At 39.2% G+C, this 18,230-nt stretch overlaps 1 protein-coding gene across 1 annotated transcript in view; it reads right to left on the bottom strand.

The window, feature by feature from the left end:
• The window catches only part of Hecw (Hecw ubiquitin protein ligase), a 313,224-nt gene extending 296,576 nt beyond the window's left edge, over positions 1-16,648 (bottom strand). The window contains exon 1 of the mRNA XM_083120523.1: positions 16,351-16,648. The gene's annotated coding sequence lies outside the window, so the exon portion shown is untranslated. The remainder of the gene's footprint in view (positions 1-16,350) is intronic.
• Positions 16,649-18,230: the final 1,582 nt, after the last annotated feature.

The raw sequence follows: 18,230 nt of genomic DNA, 5'->3' as shown, positions 1-18,230 counted from the left end.
TGAACTCACACATGTTTCAACATTGCTGAAGGAGAAAAGTGTGAGAAAAAGTATTTCATGCTGAGTTAGGATATTGCCTTTCGGTTAACATTTCTTGTGCATGATTGACTGCTGAAGTGGACAGGTTGATTTCGAACACAAAGAAGATATTTCTGAAATCTCCCTCTCAAACCCGAAAATTTCAGGAAGTTGCGATTGAGCTTAGTTTAACTCCACAACCAGTCTTGACGAGATGGGCAGCTATATATTATGCTAACAACCTTCAAAAAATCAGTGAGGTGATCGATGCTCTTCCAGAAAATGAAGCGGCTTCAATTCGTGAAAGATCATTTTCTATTATGAAAAACATTCTCTCTGACAGACGACTAGCAATGAATGTTGAGAACTTAAAAAGCACCTTGTAGTTATGTGCAATCAAGACGGAAAAAATTGAAATGCTCTTCCCAATTTAGATTTTAACATTTTGCCAGAAATTATGGATAAAAGTAAGCAACTTCCAAATGTGCCTTTTTTCGGTTTATTTTGCCTTCTTTTCATTTTTAGTGCCTATTTTCCACATTATAAATGCCTTTTTGCCTGCCTATTTTAACGAAAATAAATGCCTGAACTTCCGGGCTCTAAATATTATATTTGGCGGACTATATTTAGTGATATGGTATTCACAAGTTTTCGTCGCCGAAAGTGCGAAAAGAGAATCTGGAAAAGAGTAAATATCGCGGGATCCTAAGAAAGTATTGATTAAATTAAATTAAATTAAATTCATATTCTTGAAAGCATGCAAAAAATTGATGTAAACATTTTCTTTCTCGCTTCATTCACAATCATGTATTAATGCACAGTATTGGGATGATGGGCACCAGTGTTTAGGGAGGAGGGGCAGATCAAGTATAGTGTTCAGTAAAGCTAAGAAAAAAGTTACTTTTAGTAGACACGCTGTCGTAATTAAATACTTTATGGGGATTATGACTTGATTTGGGGAGGCGCGTATGTCATGATTTGGGGGGGCGTACGTCATGATTGTTTTTTGGGGGGATGCGCCATTGGCCTTGGGGGGGGGGGCACCCCTGCGCACAAGAACATAATTTTAGTAACTGCGATACCAGTTCATCCTTCTGCTCCACGTTCAAAGTAGCTTACTCTCTTTTTTCTCAGGGATTTAATCTGGCCACTCCGTATTTTTCTTTGGATATACGAATAAGGAACACCAAACAGTTCTGCGGCATGTCGTTGATTCCTATCTTCCCTAAATACCTTAATCGCTTTCTGCGTGTCCTTCTTTATCCACAAAGTTGACGATTTCCTTGTATATTTCGAGATCTTTAAGAGACAAATTAATTTAGAAGCCTCTTTCAGGGCAAATGGACATTATGTGTTGACCGTATTCACCAGATTTTCGTGACTATTCACCCTAAAGTGTAACATTTTTCTGTTCATCAGTTGGATACACTGTATCAACGACAAAGATGGTGCAAAATCTTATAATCTCTTCTACGATAACTAAATACCATGTTATGCACAAATGGTCCTTAAAAATATCGCATGTAGTACAGTACAAATATAATAAATACACATAGCCATTATTAAAACACGCTTTTCTTCGTCTACCTGCATGTAACAAGAGTATTATCTGTAGTTTTTGGCAGCTCCAAATACACTACTTCTTGGTAGCTTCGACGTTCAACAGATATTTCAAGTTCCAAACTTCAGTGCCAGATCGAAATATTCCGTACACTTCGTTTGGTTTTGTGTAGGGAGAGAGGGCATTTCAAAGTGACCCGATTCACTCTTAGTTACCCCACTATCCGGATATCCGTACTATACGGATATTCGAATTATCCGAATATCAGAATCAACCGGATTTTGTGGCCATTCCATCATGAAAAATCTGCTGACACGAATTCTACCGGAAATCGTACGAACAATAAGTAAACTCAGCCTTATTATAAAAACACCGTTAACGGAAGACGCGGACTTGCCAACGGCTCTAACGATCGGAAATTCGAATCTCCCATAAATAGTTCGAGAAACTATTTCTCTGCCCAGTTGTGCTCAGAAATTTATCGCGTGAACAGTCGTTGCCTCCGATTTATCTGATTGTCAATTGTTACGTAAAGAGTTACCACGGGAGTTGCGCTACCGAAAGAAGTTTATTCCAGGACCGCGCCTTGTCTACTGATTAAACGAGACCATCAACTCAACAGGACAACAGAGGTAAACGAACGTTCCTTTATCTCCTTTCTACCGTGCGTTCATTTCGATCTTCGGCCGAGAGATCGGGAGAAGCGTGGCGGGCGGCGCTGACGGAGATGCCGACATTTCCGGCCTGCAATGCCCGCTTATTTTTATGGACATATGCAGACATTTATATAAATATTGCAAAACGAGCACTAAACTGTGTTATAAGAGTACGGTTTTAATTTTAGTAGCTTAGTGGCTGTATGTGCTGATGATTTTGACACGCCCATCTCCTGTGAAACACGGCGTAGAGGCTTGTTTGGAGAACGCTCTAACGCTGCACCAATTTCATCGAGTTTTGCTTCGGTTGGAATCCGTCGTTTTAGCTTAGGTGTTTTACAATTTAACGATCCAGTTTCTCGTAATTTAAGGACAAGATGTCTAACCATATCTCTATGTGGATGTGAAACGCCTGGGAATTTCTGTACAAATTGCCTACACACGTCTCGACACGAGTCTGTTTTCACGTAAGTGTCATACATAAAAAAATCTTTGTTCTAACGTGAACCTTGCGGGTGGCATTCCAATCGTCTCACTGACACAACACACATACACACTGCAATAACACAAACAAGTAACGGCAAGTAACCAAGAACTCTTGCGCACATTTCGAAATTAACACGTTCTTGGTTTACATTTGCTCGCCACTAAATTCACAGCTCTGTCTTCATCTAATCGCGAAGGAACAAAGAACTCGAGCTCGGAGATTTTGGATTGCAAGGAAGCTCACGAAAACCATTGACTTTTAACGGTTTCGTCTGCAGCGTAATCTTGATACAGTGTTGCACATTCGAAACCTCCAAACGATCCCCATCGACACAAAACTCTTTCACGGTAATAACTTAAGCAGGACGTTACTGGTCAAAACTATGATTAAAATGTTTTATTATCGGTGGTTCTTAACATCGTTTCTAAAGCGTATTTATTTGTGTATATAAGGGCAGAACTTGGATGAATTACAGAATAACTTTTGCGTGTTATAACACAGGTTAGTACTCGTCTTTTGCAATATTTAAATAATTGTCTGCGTATGTCCATAAAAATAAGCGGGCATTGCAGGCCGGAAATGTCGGCATCTCCGTCAGCGCCGCCCGCCACGCTTCTAACGATCTCTCGGCCGAAGATCGAAATGAACGCACGGTATTATTCTCACAACCCTGCCAGACCAGTCAACCCCGAATTGCTAATATCGAATGTGTAAGTGTTGTGTAAGCCCCCTTTGCTTGTATACGTACCTGTCACCCTTGTTTCTCCGGGGTATTATCCCAAGCGATAAGTGTGCCTCTCGCAGCCAACATCTCTCGAAAACTCAGAACGAGTAGCTCTAGGCTGGCATAGCCTAGGTTCGATCCCAGAACCATACGGTTTTTATACGATATTAAGTTATGTTTGCAAATGAATGTAAAATGTACGAAACAATTAGGGAAACAGCAGAAGTAAACCTAAAAATTGATTAACAAAAACGCCAAATTTTTTTTTTTGAAAAATGACCTAAAAGAAAAAAAAAGGAAAATAAAAACTATGTTTCCTGGTTCAAATTGAAGAATAAACAGACCATCAGGTTTTCCATTGTCTTCACGGCCCAGAAAGAAAGATGATTTCTCATCAACTTCCTAGCCCTAATGACTTAGATGAGAGGTTTGGTTTGATTGGTTCATCGATTTGGTTTATTTTACTTCGCATTTCTGCCAATTTTTGGCTAATCGCGAAGATGAGGATGGGTGATGATATGATGAAGGGACAGTCACAAAGAACACCCATGCTCAGGCCGGGGTTCAGACCCTGGACCCCTGCTGTTGTAGCGCGCTGTGCTGATGAGAGGTTTGTGAAACAATAAATAAATGAATAAATTTTGCACTATTTTCGAAGGGCAACGTTATGAATTGACTGAGGATAGCAAAAATAGTGATTAAGAAATGTGGTTACGGCGAAGCAGGTCTGTAGCTAGAACTGATCTCGAGGCAGGCGGGGATCCACGGGGAGGCGATAGCCCCTCCCAACTGGTAGGTTTTTCGATGTATTATTATTACTAGTATTTTTGAAGACTCGAATGTTCTACCTTTTATCACAAAGTTTAACAGGCTGAAGAATACTCTGAAACTTTGATTGATTGGTGTTGCAGTGGTGGCCGATGAAGGGGGGGCTGCAGGACTGCAGCCTCCCCAAACGAATTTTATTTTGTTGCCATTAGTGCAAAAATTAAATAATTATACTTCCGCTATCTTACTGCGTCCCGTTCCGCGGTGTGGAGCTTTCAAATTCACTTGGTGTGCGACAAGCGGCAAACTGGTATATGAAGCCGCTCCCCCCTCGGGGACTGCCAGTACATTTCCATGTTAACACTAACGTAATCACTGCTTCCACTTCCCTCCCTGCCAGGCCCTTGTCAATGCTAAAAAGCGGACTGCATTCAGTGCAGTCCAATGCTGCAATCTAATGCACGGTGGCGCTGCCAAGTGGTAGAAATCGAAAGCTCTCACACTATGATACCACGACACCGAGCATAAACATGCGATTACTGAGAGAAATAGTGGCAGCTAATATAACGCGTCCGTTTCGCTTGTCAGTAAGTGCGTGATAGTTTAAGTAATATAATCTGGTAGAAGTAAAAATTAATAATTCAGTACAGTATTTAAAGTCTGTTCGTTTTAGCTCTTTAACGCTGCAAGAGAAAAATGCGACATAAAAATACGTGGAAGACCAACTCCATTGTTGAATATAACGCAAAGTGCAACAAGCCGCCAGAAACAATACATTAGGTGTTTGTGTTTTAATCACTCTCCCTTTAACAACAAGTGGATCTGAACGCTGCTTCCCGACACTGAAAAGGGTTAACACATTCCTCAGAAACACCATGGGAGAAGACAAACTAAGTGCACTGGCTATGTTGTCCATAGCCTACCCGATGCCGCAGTGGTAGCGTTCGCCTTGTAATCAAGGGGTCCCGGGTTCGATACCCGGTGGAGGCACGTAGTGGTTCGGATCCCACTTTAAACTGTAGGTCCAGTCCCGATTAGCCTTACAGTGCATAAAGTGGACTTAAAACATCAACTCAATCAATCAATCAAATATGTTGTCCATATGAATGGAAATGATTGAAAAATCCCAGGTATTTTTTAAAATTTTTTCATTAATGCAGCCCTCCTAACAACAAGTAGCATGAGCCGCCACGTCCACTTTATGCACAGAAAGGCTAATCGGAACTGGGCCTACAGTTACAATTTGGTCCGAAACACTGAACACCCCAAAAGGGGATCGAATCCGAGATCCTTTGAGAGAATATGTTTTTGTTCCTCTGTTTATTGACTTTATTCCTCATATTTCATCGTTCAGTTTACCGTGGCAATTTGAGGAATTATGATAACGACATACAATACTTGCCATCTATTCCAGCCCTGGGCCCGTATTTTTACGAAACAAAACTGAAATCTCTTGACCATCGTTTCTCAACCTATGGAGCGCGACCCACTGTTGGGTCCCGAGGGAGCGTTTTGTGGGTCGCGAAATCGGGCTCAATAATTAATTTGCCGTGTCTTAAAAATATATTACACATTTAAATTACTAAGATATATTGTTTTAACAATTTAAATTCAACCCGTGTTGTACGTAGTGTGTGCATTAGTTGGGCGATGTTAGTCTTTCAAATTGCATATTTACTTTTCTAGAATGAAGTATGTACTACTTTTCTTAAAGTACTGGATGTTAGCAAAAATATGATTATAAACTGGGTGCACACCTACAAGTAATTGCTGGTGCCCGTGGCGGAGTGGTTATCACAGTGACGTGCGGTGACATTTCTAGTTGGGGAAGCAATCCCAAAACCAAGAATTCATTGCCTCTACATGGTGTTTAATGCAACAAACGAACGCAGATGATTGAAACAGTTTTCACGATTTTGCAATATTCACAAATCCACTTTGGCACCACGTAGTTCTTTCCCTAGAAAACAGTAAACAATATGACAGTACTAAGGATTTTGAAGCTTTCAGTTTCCACACAACCACTCGAACTTCCCGCAAAAACAAACAAAACAAATAGAAATTCACACGCCCGAGGAACGTTTAACTTCGCAAAGCGCTTGAAAAAAAACAAAAAAAAAAAACGTGACCGCGGCCAGCGAGTGTTACCAACTCTATTTGGCGGATGTGTCTATGAACGTGATGTCTTAATAGACCGACCACTCTGAAACGTTCATATTCACATAGAATATATCATACGCATGTCAGCAATCATATTTTTGTGTTTCTCGTGTGCTTTATAACTTTATGGTTTATTTTAAAATATTAAAATTGTAACTTGCTAGGTTGATATGCTACAACGCTGGCGTGGACACTTAATAGTGCAGTTCGCAACACTGAGGACATCAGTGGACCTCACCGATGGCACCCGACTATGTTTCATCCATTACCGATTGGAATACAAAGTTTGCGCCACATTAAACAGTCTCCCATTGGCTGATTCAAGGTCGCTGGTTTCTCTTGGAGATTCTTGCTGGCGCGGGACTGCAAGCAGGCGAGGGTGATGTGTCGCAGGGCAGATGTTTTGTCAACACCCCACGAGAGGGCGTGGACGGTCCTATATCGAAAAAGGACGAACATTGCAGGCCTACGGCGGGTTGATTCTCTTGCGGTAACAGGGAAGAAATAATTAACAACTAAAAGTTAAGGAAGTAATTTTGTAACCGTAATGCTGTGGGCCAGCACTGCTGGCCTTGCTGTACTAGAGTGCACGCGCATGGGTTAGCACATCGCGCTACGACGCCAGGGGTCCTGGGTTCGAATCCCGGCCTGGGCATGAATGTTTATGAGTGTACATTCATCAATTTCATCATGTCATCAGTCATTCCCATCTTCGCAATTAACCAAAAGTGACACAAAAAGCGAAGTAAAATAAAGCAAATCAATCAATCAATCAACCTACAAGTAATTCTCGGCGCCCATGCTTATGTGTCCCATGAAGTGTAATATCCTTCAAGGTGGGTCCCGGACTGAAAAAGGTTGAGAACCACTCTGCTTGTTTCCTGTTCACAGTACTATATATTATTTGCATAAAATATTGCAAGTGTAGGTTATCCTCCCCGGTGGCGTACTTGTAACGTCGTCGCCTTGCAATCAAGGGATCCCGGGTTCGATATCGGTGCAGGTGCATAGTGATTCATATCCCACTTTAAACTGTAGGTCCAGTCCCGATTAGCTTATCTGTGCATAAAGCGGACTTAAAACAAAAACTCAAACAAACTCAAGCAAGCACAGGTTAGAATTGATTCTCGGTGAGTTAAGGTATTCGACCGAAATTCTTCCCTCCCAACTGTAAGCTCTAGATCCGCACCAAGAACTACCGGGACGGGAGGGCAACGATTTTTCTGAAGTTTCAGGGTAGAAAACTTAAGCAAATTGGGTCTACGTCGTAAATACAAACATATTTTATTTTATACAAGTAGTAATTATTTACATAATATACTTGTGTCGCTTCGGTCTGACGTCTCCCTATAAGCAAGCATTCACCGCGAATGCGCGAAAAATAGTCCGAGGCGACACGATGCACGGTATTGAGAAAACGGCCCAGTCCGAACGACAGCTTGTCGTATCGCTTCGGTTCGAAAGGTTAAATTGATTACTGAGGGGTTCACTTCCAAGCAACACGTGTCGCCAGCCGTCTGCTTCATGTCGCTTGTCCCTCAGAGGTCCCTGATGGTACTGTTTGCATTTTTCGACATATTCGATGGATAGGTCATTTGTTGGCAATCATTTTGAGCAATTTTTTTAGTTTTCTGGAAGGCAATCGCATTTTTGTTATGAGATTTTGTTTATTTACTGAATGGATCTGCTTGTTAATGCTTTTCCACAGATAAGGAAATACAATTTTCAGGAAATAAAGTTGAACTACAACAATATCTCCTATCCCTACATTTCATACAGTAAGCTCGCCAACATTTACAGGAAAACAAGGCATATCAGTAGGTGGTGCCCTTATTTGCCAAGGAACTTGCAGAATGAGCTAGCCTATGTCTGCTTCTGCAATTTGTGCTTTCAATTACAATACATGGTAAAATTATTGTTAATAATCGGCAAACCATAATCAGTGTCTCTTAAAGAGTGTGTCGTGGAACACAACCCCGTCCCATCCCTTCCTGGCCGAATTATAGTAAGTTTAAACATTTTGCACTTTCATCCATTTAATTACTCTCATAAATTAACTTTTTACATGTTAAGGAACTAATAAGAGGGAAACGTTAAAAAGAACTATTGGTGGTTTTTTTTTCTTAAATTGTGGGCCATTTTGACACGTTTTGGTCATAAATGCATTCTTTATAAGGTTTTTAGGTCAATAAATGCCTTATCCTACTTATGGTTACACAAAAGCTACTATTTGGTACTACTATTTTCTGTAAGAGTAGATAGAAAATTTAAACTTCATTGCATTTTTTGACAATAAAGTGGAGGAATATTATGTTTTGAAGTATGAAAACAAGTAACTCTGTAGGGTTCAACCCCAATGCCACCCCATTGTCTGTGACAAAAATTGAAACGTGTGGAATGGACTGATAACGAAGGCAATGCTGAAAAGAGCGAAAAGAACAATATTGGAGGTGATGAAGAAAAGAAAAAAGAAATTTGATTGGGGAACTGCCTGCTAAAAGATGCAGGTTAATGGGGAAATAGTCATGGGGAAGTAGAAGATATCGGCGACAAATGACGTTCAGTTAGGTAGATCCTAAGCTGTTTGTTATGAAGCGCGATTCACGTGATTGGAAAGCCTGGGGGTGGAAGCGAAAAACCTCTCCACTAGTCTCAAAACAGTGAATGTGAATTGCCACAATGCTGTGTAACGTTGTATTTATACACATTATACTCTGTCCCCCTTTATCTCTGGAGCTACGCCGCGCATAGCGACAGAGAAGGGGAGGAAATAGAGTGGGCCGAGCGAAGCTGCTGATGTTGACTGAAGTCGCTTTCCTCCCTCCACGCAATCCCATTCCCTCTCACGTGTTCATTGGTGGAGCCAATTAGCGTCACTACTTGCGCAGAGACATGTTTTCTTTAGCTTGCTCCAGATACCCGAAATTATGGCAACAAAACTTGTGGTTTGTCACACAGCTGCACGACATTGCCCTACTTACTTTTGTACCTGGCACAACACTGTCTGACGACCATTTTTTTTTACTGAAGTGTCTTTGGTCGTTGGTGTTGGTGTACTCTGTAACAGAGTGTCGTTTCTATGAAGTGGTGCTTCCCAATATGAGTTATGAGGCTAGAACACAACGGGTTGATGTGTAATAAAAATCAAACGTCCTCGTGACGACAAACCTATCCCTCATGAACAGAAGTACAGTGGGATACACAAGTATTCCTCGGCAAATTTCATTCATTTTTCCCTTGCATGCTAGTTCATTAGTTGTTAGCAGCTTGCTTGTTTTTTTTTTAATTCTTTAAGCTCTTATTGTGTAAAACGAAAAAGCTAAAATAGTGATGGTCAATTTGCTTTTAATACTTATGCATGAATCTTCAAATTAATTTTGCTTATTGTAAAAGTGCGCCCCTGTGCATAGCACCACGCCATGAAGGCGTATAGGGGGTGTGGGGGTAACGCCCCACACTTTCTTGATCCGGTCGTGAGTGGGGGTGATGTGATCAGCATCACGCCCCTGACCGCCTTTACCCCCCAGGGTTTCCCCCAGGTACCCATGTTATTCGACGCTGGGTGGGTGCCGGGGCCGCTTTCACCGTTAGAAAAGTTCCCGGATTTGAACCGGCCGGGGATCGAACCCGGGAGTCAGACGCGTTACCGACTGAGCCACCGCGGCCAACAATTTTGCTTATTGTATTTATCATAAAATACATATATACTAGATCAACCTGTTTATTTTGGAAATCGGCTTGTGACAAGTTTCATGATATTATGAATAGAATACGTAATTCCACTTTGTGAATCAAATTCAGTTGTACTGCTGTAATGGCTTATACTCACTACTCATGAAATCATTCTATAAATGAACCTCTAAGTTAGAAAAGGAAATTAAATAACAAAACAATTAAAAATTAAATAATAATAACAATATTTAAAATTATACTGATAAAAGTAATAACAATTTAAGTTATCTAGAGCAGAGGATGTATTTTTTCATATTGTGTTACTAGCATTTGCTTTGCCTTTCCTCCAAATCAAACGACATCTATGACTGTCCTCAAATAATTTGAAGCTAGTGAAACCTATAGTTACCATTTACTTGAAACAAAGGAGTGCTTGCAATTTATATGGCTTATAACTTAAGGGAGGGGATAAATATTTTATTCTTCAACGTGATGCCAGGCAGCCCCCCTCCCCTGCCACTGCTGTCAGCGCCCTTGACATTAGGTTTAAACTATTTTGTATAATTTCTTTGCAGTGAAGAGTGAAAATGTAGGCAGCAGATATTACTTTGCTCACAACTTGGTGAAGAAGACATTCACAGAATATGAACAGCAACTATTACATTAGTTCATCTTGTTTATGAGCAGAAGTCTTAAGCAGCGGCAAGTATTTAGAAGATTCTCTAGGCTTTAAAAAATTATTTCATAGGGGAGTTTCTTGCTGCCCCTGTTGCGCCCCCCCCCCCCCCCAGGGGGAGCCATTTCTACGGATTTTGTGCGGGTGCGGGAAATTGTAAAGAGTTGATTTCTTGATCGTAACTTTGGATGGGGGACATCGAAAGCTATTTTTGAAAGCAGAGAGGAATAATCCAATTTGAAGAAGTTTGAAAAGAAAAAGGAGCTGATGGTTCTTCTATTTGCAAGGGAGGTAATGTGTAATTTAATTAGTAATTCGTTATACGGTGTCATCTTTGGATATGCACCATCTATCCTAAAAACTATATAGCGAGTGAACTTATTTTGAACTTTTTCAATAAGATCTATTTGTTTACTGGTTTGTGGACTCCACACTATAGATGCGTGCTCTAATTTGGGCCTAACATATAGGTTAAATAATGATAACAGCACTTTATTTTCATTGAAATCTTTTGCAGTTCTCATAATGAACCCCAGTTTTCTATGCGCGTCATTAACAGTCTTTGTGATATGTAACTGAAACGATAATTTATCATCGAACACTACACCAAGACCTGTTATTGAGTTTGCCCTGTCTATCTGTGTGTGTGCTATTTGGTAGTTATTGGGGATTTCAATCGAGTAAATGTTAGAGGAGAAGTTATAAAATGCTAATTTTTCATGAGAATATCATGGTTGACAGTGTCGAACGCTTTGCAGAAATCTGTGTATATGACGTCTACCTGGCCTCTGTTGTCAAGTTCAGTGGAAATGAAGTTTGTAATTTCTACGAGGTTCGTCGCGACAGATCTCTTTGGTACGAATCCGTGCTGGTGCGAGGAGAGAATTGGTTTTACGTGAGCAAAGAAGTGTTTATAAAGAATCTGTTCTAATAGTTTAGCTGGCGCAGAGAGTATCGCAATTGGTCTGTAGTTTGAAATTTGAGATTTATCTGATGTTTTTGGTATGGGACAAATTTGGGACAATTTCCACTTATCTGGAAATCTCAATGTTTGTATTACAAGGCTGAAAAGTATATATAGCGGATATTTTAGACTTTAACCACACCCCTTGATTACATAGGGGGGAATAAGATCAGGGCCAGCCGTTTTTTTAGGTTTAAGGTTCTTTATTGCTGCTTCTACTTCAGCGATTGATATATCCTGTAAATTTAGAGAAGATAGAAGGGCGTCGGTTTCAGACAAAGGGGTTGGTGGTTCGTAAGAAGATGGTTCCTGTACGTAAACAGAGTGAAAGTGTTTCGCAAACGCTTCGGCAATTGAGTTGTTGCTGTCGAGTTCTTGATTTTCATTACAGATAAGTTGTGCGTACGACGATCGCTTCTTATTTCTTATGAAGGACCAGAATTGCTTCATGTCCCCTGTTTTAACACTAGCTTCAATGCTTTTCAAGTAGTTTGAGTACGCATTCTGAATATTCTTTTTTAGTCTGGTTCGTATATTTTTGAATTTTGCTGCATGGTATTCCCTACGTTATGCTTCATTTTACGATGATGTTCTGCTTTGGATGCCAGATCCCTTATAATCTGTCGCGTGAACCAACAAGGGTAGTGGCGGGAGGAGGGGGTTGAAAGAGGAATGCAATCATCGAACACGGACGTAACGATCTGATAAAAATTTTCAACGGCAATATTAACGTCTGAGCACAATTTTAATTCTTCCCAATCTATCGAAGTAAATTTTTTATACATACTGTTAAAATCAGCTTTCCTAAAATTATAGCGTTTCTCGTTTGGTTCCGTATTTCTTGTTTTACAACGTACATGATTTACTTTCAAATATAAAGTAGGGTGATGCTTATCCTCAGGAACGGACAGAGGTTCTTCTCTGGACAATTTTATGTGGTTCAGATTTGTACTGAGACAAGAAAAGTCTGTGTTTCCTCTAGACGAGACTGAAGTAAATCTCTGCAAAATCAAAGCCAGACGATTCTTGATGTCCGAGGCGATCTCGTTCGAAACTTTGGTATCATATTTCAAGAAATTGCTTAAAATAAATTTAAATTACTATTTGCTTTATCCAGACACATCAAACTTATATCATATTGATTTTTTGAATAAGTCGTATATTTTGTTTACTGTAATTGCGTAGTTAATCCATTACTGACAATTGCGAGCCTGTGCTATCCGGTTTCATCTATTCAGGATAAAATTCCATATTTCGACATTTCGCAGCGTCGATACAAGATGTAAAGCAGAAAAATGTTATTAAGAAAAGGTTTTGCTTTAATAGCCTATATACGGTGTGAAACTTTGAGTGGTGGCACAATGTACGTGTTTGCTTATACTAAACATTTATATTTTCAGGATGAGATATCTCGTCTTGTAATTAAGGGGTCCCACACGTACAGCGCTTTGGATTCCACTTTAAACTGTAGATCCAATCCCGATTAGCCTATCTGAGCATGAAGTGAATCTAGAATAACTTTTAATAACTTCTGAGTGGAAACCGAAAGAAAAATAAGCACAAACAAAAACGAGAAAGACCTTACCGGAGACGAGATGAGGCTGTGACAATTCTCGACTCGTCGTCTCGCTATATCATTCCTACGTGAAATTTAATGTTTTATAAACATTAAAACAAGGACCAATTTGTGATTTTATTAAAGGGGGGGAAACTTATTTTTACCCATGTATTAGGTATACTTAGAATTGGACATTAATTGCTTAAAATCTAATTTTGATATCGAATGCAACACAAACACAACGCCATTAGTCAGATGAATGCACAAGATAAAATAGACTCACTGCAGGTTCTATGGTTTTCCAGTTGGCTTGTCAAGGGCACTGTGATTACTTGGACTTCATCTAATATCTTGAAAATTTTTCTGCTCGCAATCAATGCACTGGTGGTCGAAAGAAAGGAAGAGTAGGTTTAAAACTTCTAAATGATTTCTCTAATCAGTTAAGGTTAGGTTTGTGGTATTGAACCCGCTTTTACATTCGGCTATATATATTGGTAGATTTTGGATTGGATTCACAAGATCTTTGAATGAGAATTGTTTGAGTGACTGATTTTATTTATTTTATTTCGCATCTGTCACTTTTAGCTAATCGCGAAGACACCCATCCCAGGCCGGGATTCGAACCAGGGACCTCTGGCGTCGTAGCGCGCTATGCTTGTCTCTCGGCCAAGGAGGCCGACAAGGTGGGAATGTATTTTGGATTTTCTTTGTTGATGCCAAAACCTTTAACTGTGACGCGCAAATGCTTTTGCTTACATTAAAGTTCACCTTTTCACATAAACGAGGAATTTACATGTCACCCTAAAACACACGCATGTATCTGCATTTACCTACTACATATGAAAAGAAACCTTGACAGGCTCTTCATACTGTCCACCAAAGACTGAAAAGAAAAAGAAACTCTCGAAGAAACTATGGATTTCCTGGCTTGGTCTGAGATCTAAAGGATTTCGGTTTTGTACATGAAATGAATGATACTCTAGTACTTTGTACTTTCAGTGCTTGAGAGCGTCATTAAGTACAGCTAATTATATTACAAATATTCCGAAGTTAGACCTCTTACTTATTGATCGGGAACCATCTCAACTCATTTTTTTGTTTTGTTTTATGATACAACGTCCTATAGATGTCTGAGAAAATACATGCTTCTAAAAGGCATTGGATGTGGTACATTGTTTAAATGTATTTTTATGTGTGGCTATGGGACTTCCAAATTAAAATGAAGCGAACTGGATGGAACTATATATGGTTTCTATATCCATTGGGTTGGAGATGATTAATTTTGATTGGAATGGCTCAATATAGAGGAGGGGAGGGGATAATCCTCCTTACTCCCTTTAATCTCACCCTGCATTAAAATGAATAGATGTATTTTTGTTCGCAATTTTCACATTTCGAACTCTTGATTTTCCGCTCTGTTAAATTCAAAATGAGCCCAGAACATATTTTGAAATTGTTATCGGGTCTTATGAGCCGTTTTTAAAATAACCATAAATTCTAAGAAAAGCAAATATATAAAAATTACATTGCATTTAAAAAAAACAAACAAGAAATTCGTGTGTACCTAGGTACTGTTCTAAAATGGAATATTTTCCATGCCTTCACAAGGTATAAGCACCTATGAAGTAGTATATATATATATATATATATATATATATATATATATATATATATATATATATATATATATGTGTGTGTGTGGGGGGGGTGCATGCATATAATGGGAGGCTGAATTTTGTACCCCCCCTAAATGAAAATCGTTCCTGCGCCAGTGGAAGTTTTAATCCTTCGGTAAGGTTGAATGTACAGTAGGCAATATGATTGAATATTGTGTATTGTCCTAGTATGATACAAATATTTTATTTTATTTTGTGGGAAATTTTATTTATTTATATAACTAAAAAATAAAATATCTGTATCATCAAAAGTAGTATGGAATGTGCAGTAAGGGATGATGTCAGTAGCAGTCAATTAACACTTTAAGCCATGTTTTAGAAAATTCTGAAAAAAGTTTGAAGTATTTGTATGATATTTCTGAATTTTATGTTTTACATTAACTTAATGAACCCTCTCCCCGCACACACATATTTACCTTCATTTAATACTTTAAACTTCTGAAAAATGTACTTGGTTTACAAAGCACCCCCAAATAACCCGTGACGTGAGCCCCCATGGATATCAATTCTAGCTACGGACTTGCGTGATACGCAATTGTAATAATAATAGAGCACCCACCAGCTTTTTTGTTGATTTGATGACAGGCAGTCGACCAGGAGCACCCACCCCCTCGAACGTAAGCACTGACGAATAGCCTATCCGCTTTTAGCCTCAAAAGTTTTGCAAACTAAACTTTCAATAAAATAAAATACCTTGGCAATACAATACAACCTTTCAAGCTAGTACGGAGATCACTTTTTTGTGTCACAATATCATAAAATTGAAAACAGGTTATGAGGTTTCGTGTCTACTCCAACTTGCATACGAAATCTAGTTTCATATCATATGCTCATTTGCTGATATCACAACATTCACAAATTCTCTTCTGGGTTTACTATATTTCATATACCTCAGGTTGTTTGCGTGTTTGTCAATACACTGACGATAACCACTATAGCATAACATTGCAATGCGTGCAGAAACTGTAAACAAAGCTGGACAAGTCGAAATGGCGCCCCGTCATATGCTACAAGCAGAAATTTTCGAATCAATATCGTCTTAAAGCCGACAACACATTTGATATGAATCACACACGACATTAAAGGGTGAAAATATCATATGCTGCATGGCTATTTCGTCAATCAAATCATAACCTATCTTTAGATTGATTGTTTACATCAACTTGACCCATATGTGTAAATGTGTGCAAGGGCTAATTCTTGGTAATTTTTACCGAGTTTCAATTGTCAGTTTAAAACAAGTTATCACTAACTGTTAAGACAACAAATAAACCTGCAAGTTTGTCAACAGCGCACGCACACACTCACACACACTAGTGTGGTGAGATGACAACACTAGCTGTTTGCCTAAACAGCTGTGTGGTACTGTCTATCCGGTTTCTACCATACAATCACAAAGACACATTTTCGAAGTACATCAAGGTACTTACCGTAATTATAGGACACGAAATACGAAGGCTCGTTCAAGCATCAAAAGACAGAATCAAGAAAGCGACACAAAACACTTGCTATCTCGAAAAACTCCTCCCATCATGTCGTGCAGAGTTCGAGTATAGAAGACGAAATCATGCACACTAATCACTAACATCACAACGACAATTACATCAAGATATGATCGAAAATAAGCACAGATTCATTACAACCGAACACTAAGCTACAACAAAGTCTTTTTACACTTGCGCATGTCGCATAGGTAGTTCGCACAGGGGATGCTACACAATCGCAAAGCGGATGGCAGAAGCATTTGATCGTTCACAGATCTGCACCTTTGTGCCATCTAGTGGTCTAGCGTGAAAACTATGTTTTAAGCAACAGTCGGCAGATGGCAGGAGCTATTGGATTACATTTTTATCCTCATTGAAGGCCGTTGTATGATTTATTTATTTATTTATTTATTTATTTCGTCTTCTTTTACATGGCGAAGTTAAGGCTGTGGAGCCTTTTCTTCCACTTGACCATGTTTACAAAAAAAATTGAATATGAAATGATTAAAATATTGAAAAATAAAAGAAAGAAAAAAAATATATAAAAATTACAGAGAAATAAAAAATACAAAGAAAAATTACATATAAGAAAGGTAATCTAACCTATAGATACGGGCACACACACTCACACATACATATTTTTGCCCTTACACACGTATAAGCAAATACATAACACTACGCTTACTTAAGCACAGTCCAATATTACACATACTTAAAACACAGTCCAAAGCGATATACTTTGACGATAATTCATCTTAACTATTACGTTAAATCATTTTTGTGCCTTACGTCCTTCTATCATTCTCTGCACCCGCCACATTATTAGGGAAATCAATCATTTAATTTTCATTGTATAATATGTGTAACTTTAACAATTTTTTGAACGTCACAAATTGAGGAAGATACATGGATTTCAGGTGGCAACTTGTTCCAAAGGTCTGCTGAGGTAACAGTAAAATAATTTGCATAAAAGTTGGATTTGTGGAGTGGAATGGAGAGCAAAGACCTTTCGCGCGATCTGGTGTTGCGGCTGTGAAAGTCGGAAAGATGTTGAAATCGGTTATAGAGATATTGCGGGTCTTTTATTTGGTGGATTTTGTACAGTAAAATTAACTTATGAAAATTACGTTTATCGCTTAATTTAAGCCACTCGACCTTCGCAAAGTACGATGTCAAATGCTCTGAATATTTTAGATCGAAAACGATACGAATGCAGTCATTTTGAATTCGTTGCAGTCGTTTAGCTTGCTCGTGATTGACATCCAAGAAAGCAATGTCGCAATAGTCAACAATAGGAAATACAAGAGACTGGACCAGTTTAATTTTTATGCGTTCAGGGAGGATGTTTTTGAGCCGATAGAGTGAATGCAATGCACCGAAAGCTCACCTAGATACAGAGTTAACTTGCTCTGCCCAGGTGAGATGGTGGTTGAGTATCACACCCAGATTCTTAACAGTAGCGGAGAAGGGCAGATGAATATCATTTACGTTGAGTCTAGGGAGGCTAGATTTATCTATTTTGCTCAAAATTCTAGGGGAACCTACAAGAATACACTGGGTTTTAGTCGGGTTTAGATGTAAGCCATGGCGTGCAGACCAAGTACTTATTTGTTTAAGGTCATTGTTCACAATTTCTATTGCATGCAGTATTTCTTGCGGGGGGAAAGAGAAATATAACTGAAAATCGTCGGCATAGATATGGTATTTACAGCCGTTAAGCACCGTCGGGAGGTCGTTTATATACAGAGCAAATAAGAGGGGGCCGAGTACAGTGCCTTGAGGGACACCACATGGAATGTTTTTCCACGACGATTTTCCATATAGGT

Source organism: Lepisma saccharinum, chromosome 4 (assembly GCF_977018435.1).
Source record: "Lepisma saccharinum chromosome 4, izLepSacc3.1, whole genome shotgun sequence".
NCBI lineage: Eukaryota > Metazoa > Arthropoda > Insecta > Zygentoma > Lepismatidae > Lepisma > Lepisma saccharinum.
Note: the sequence above shows the minus strand (reverse complement) of the source record. Positions and strands in the feature narration are given on the sequence as shown.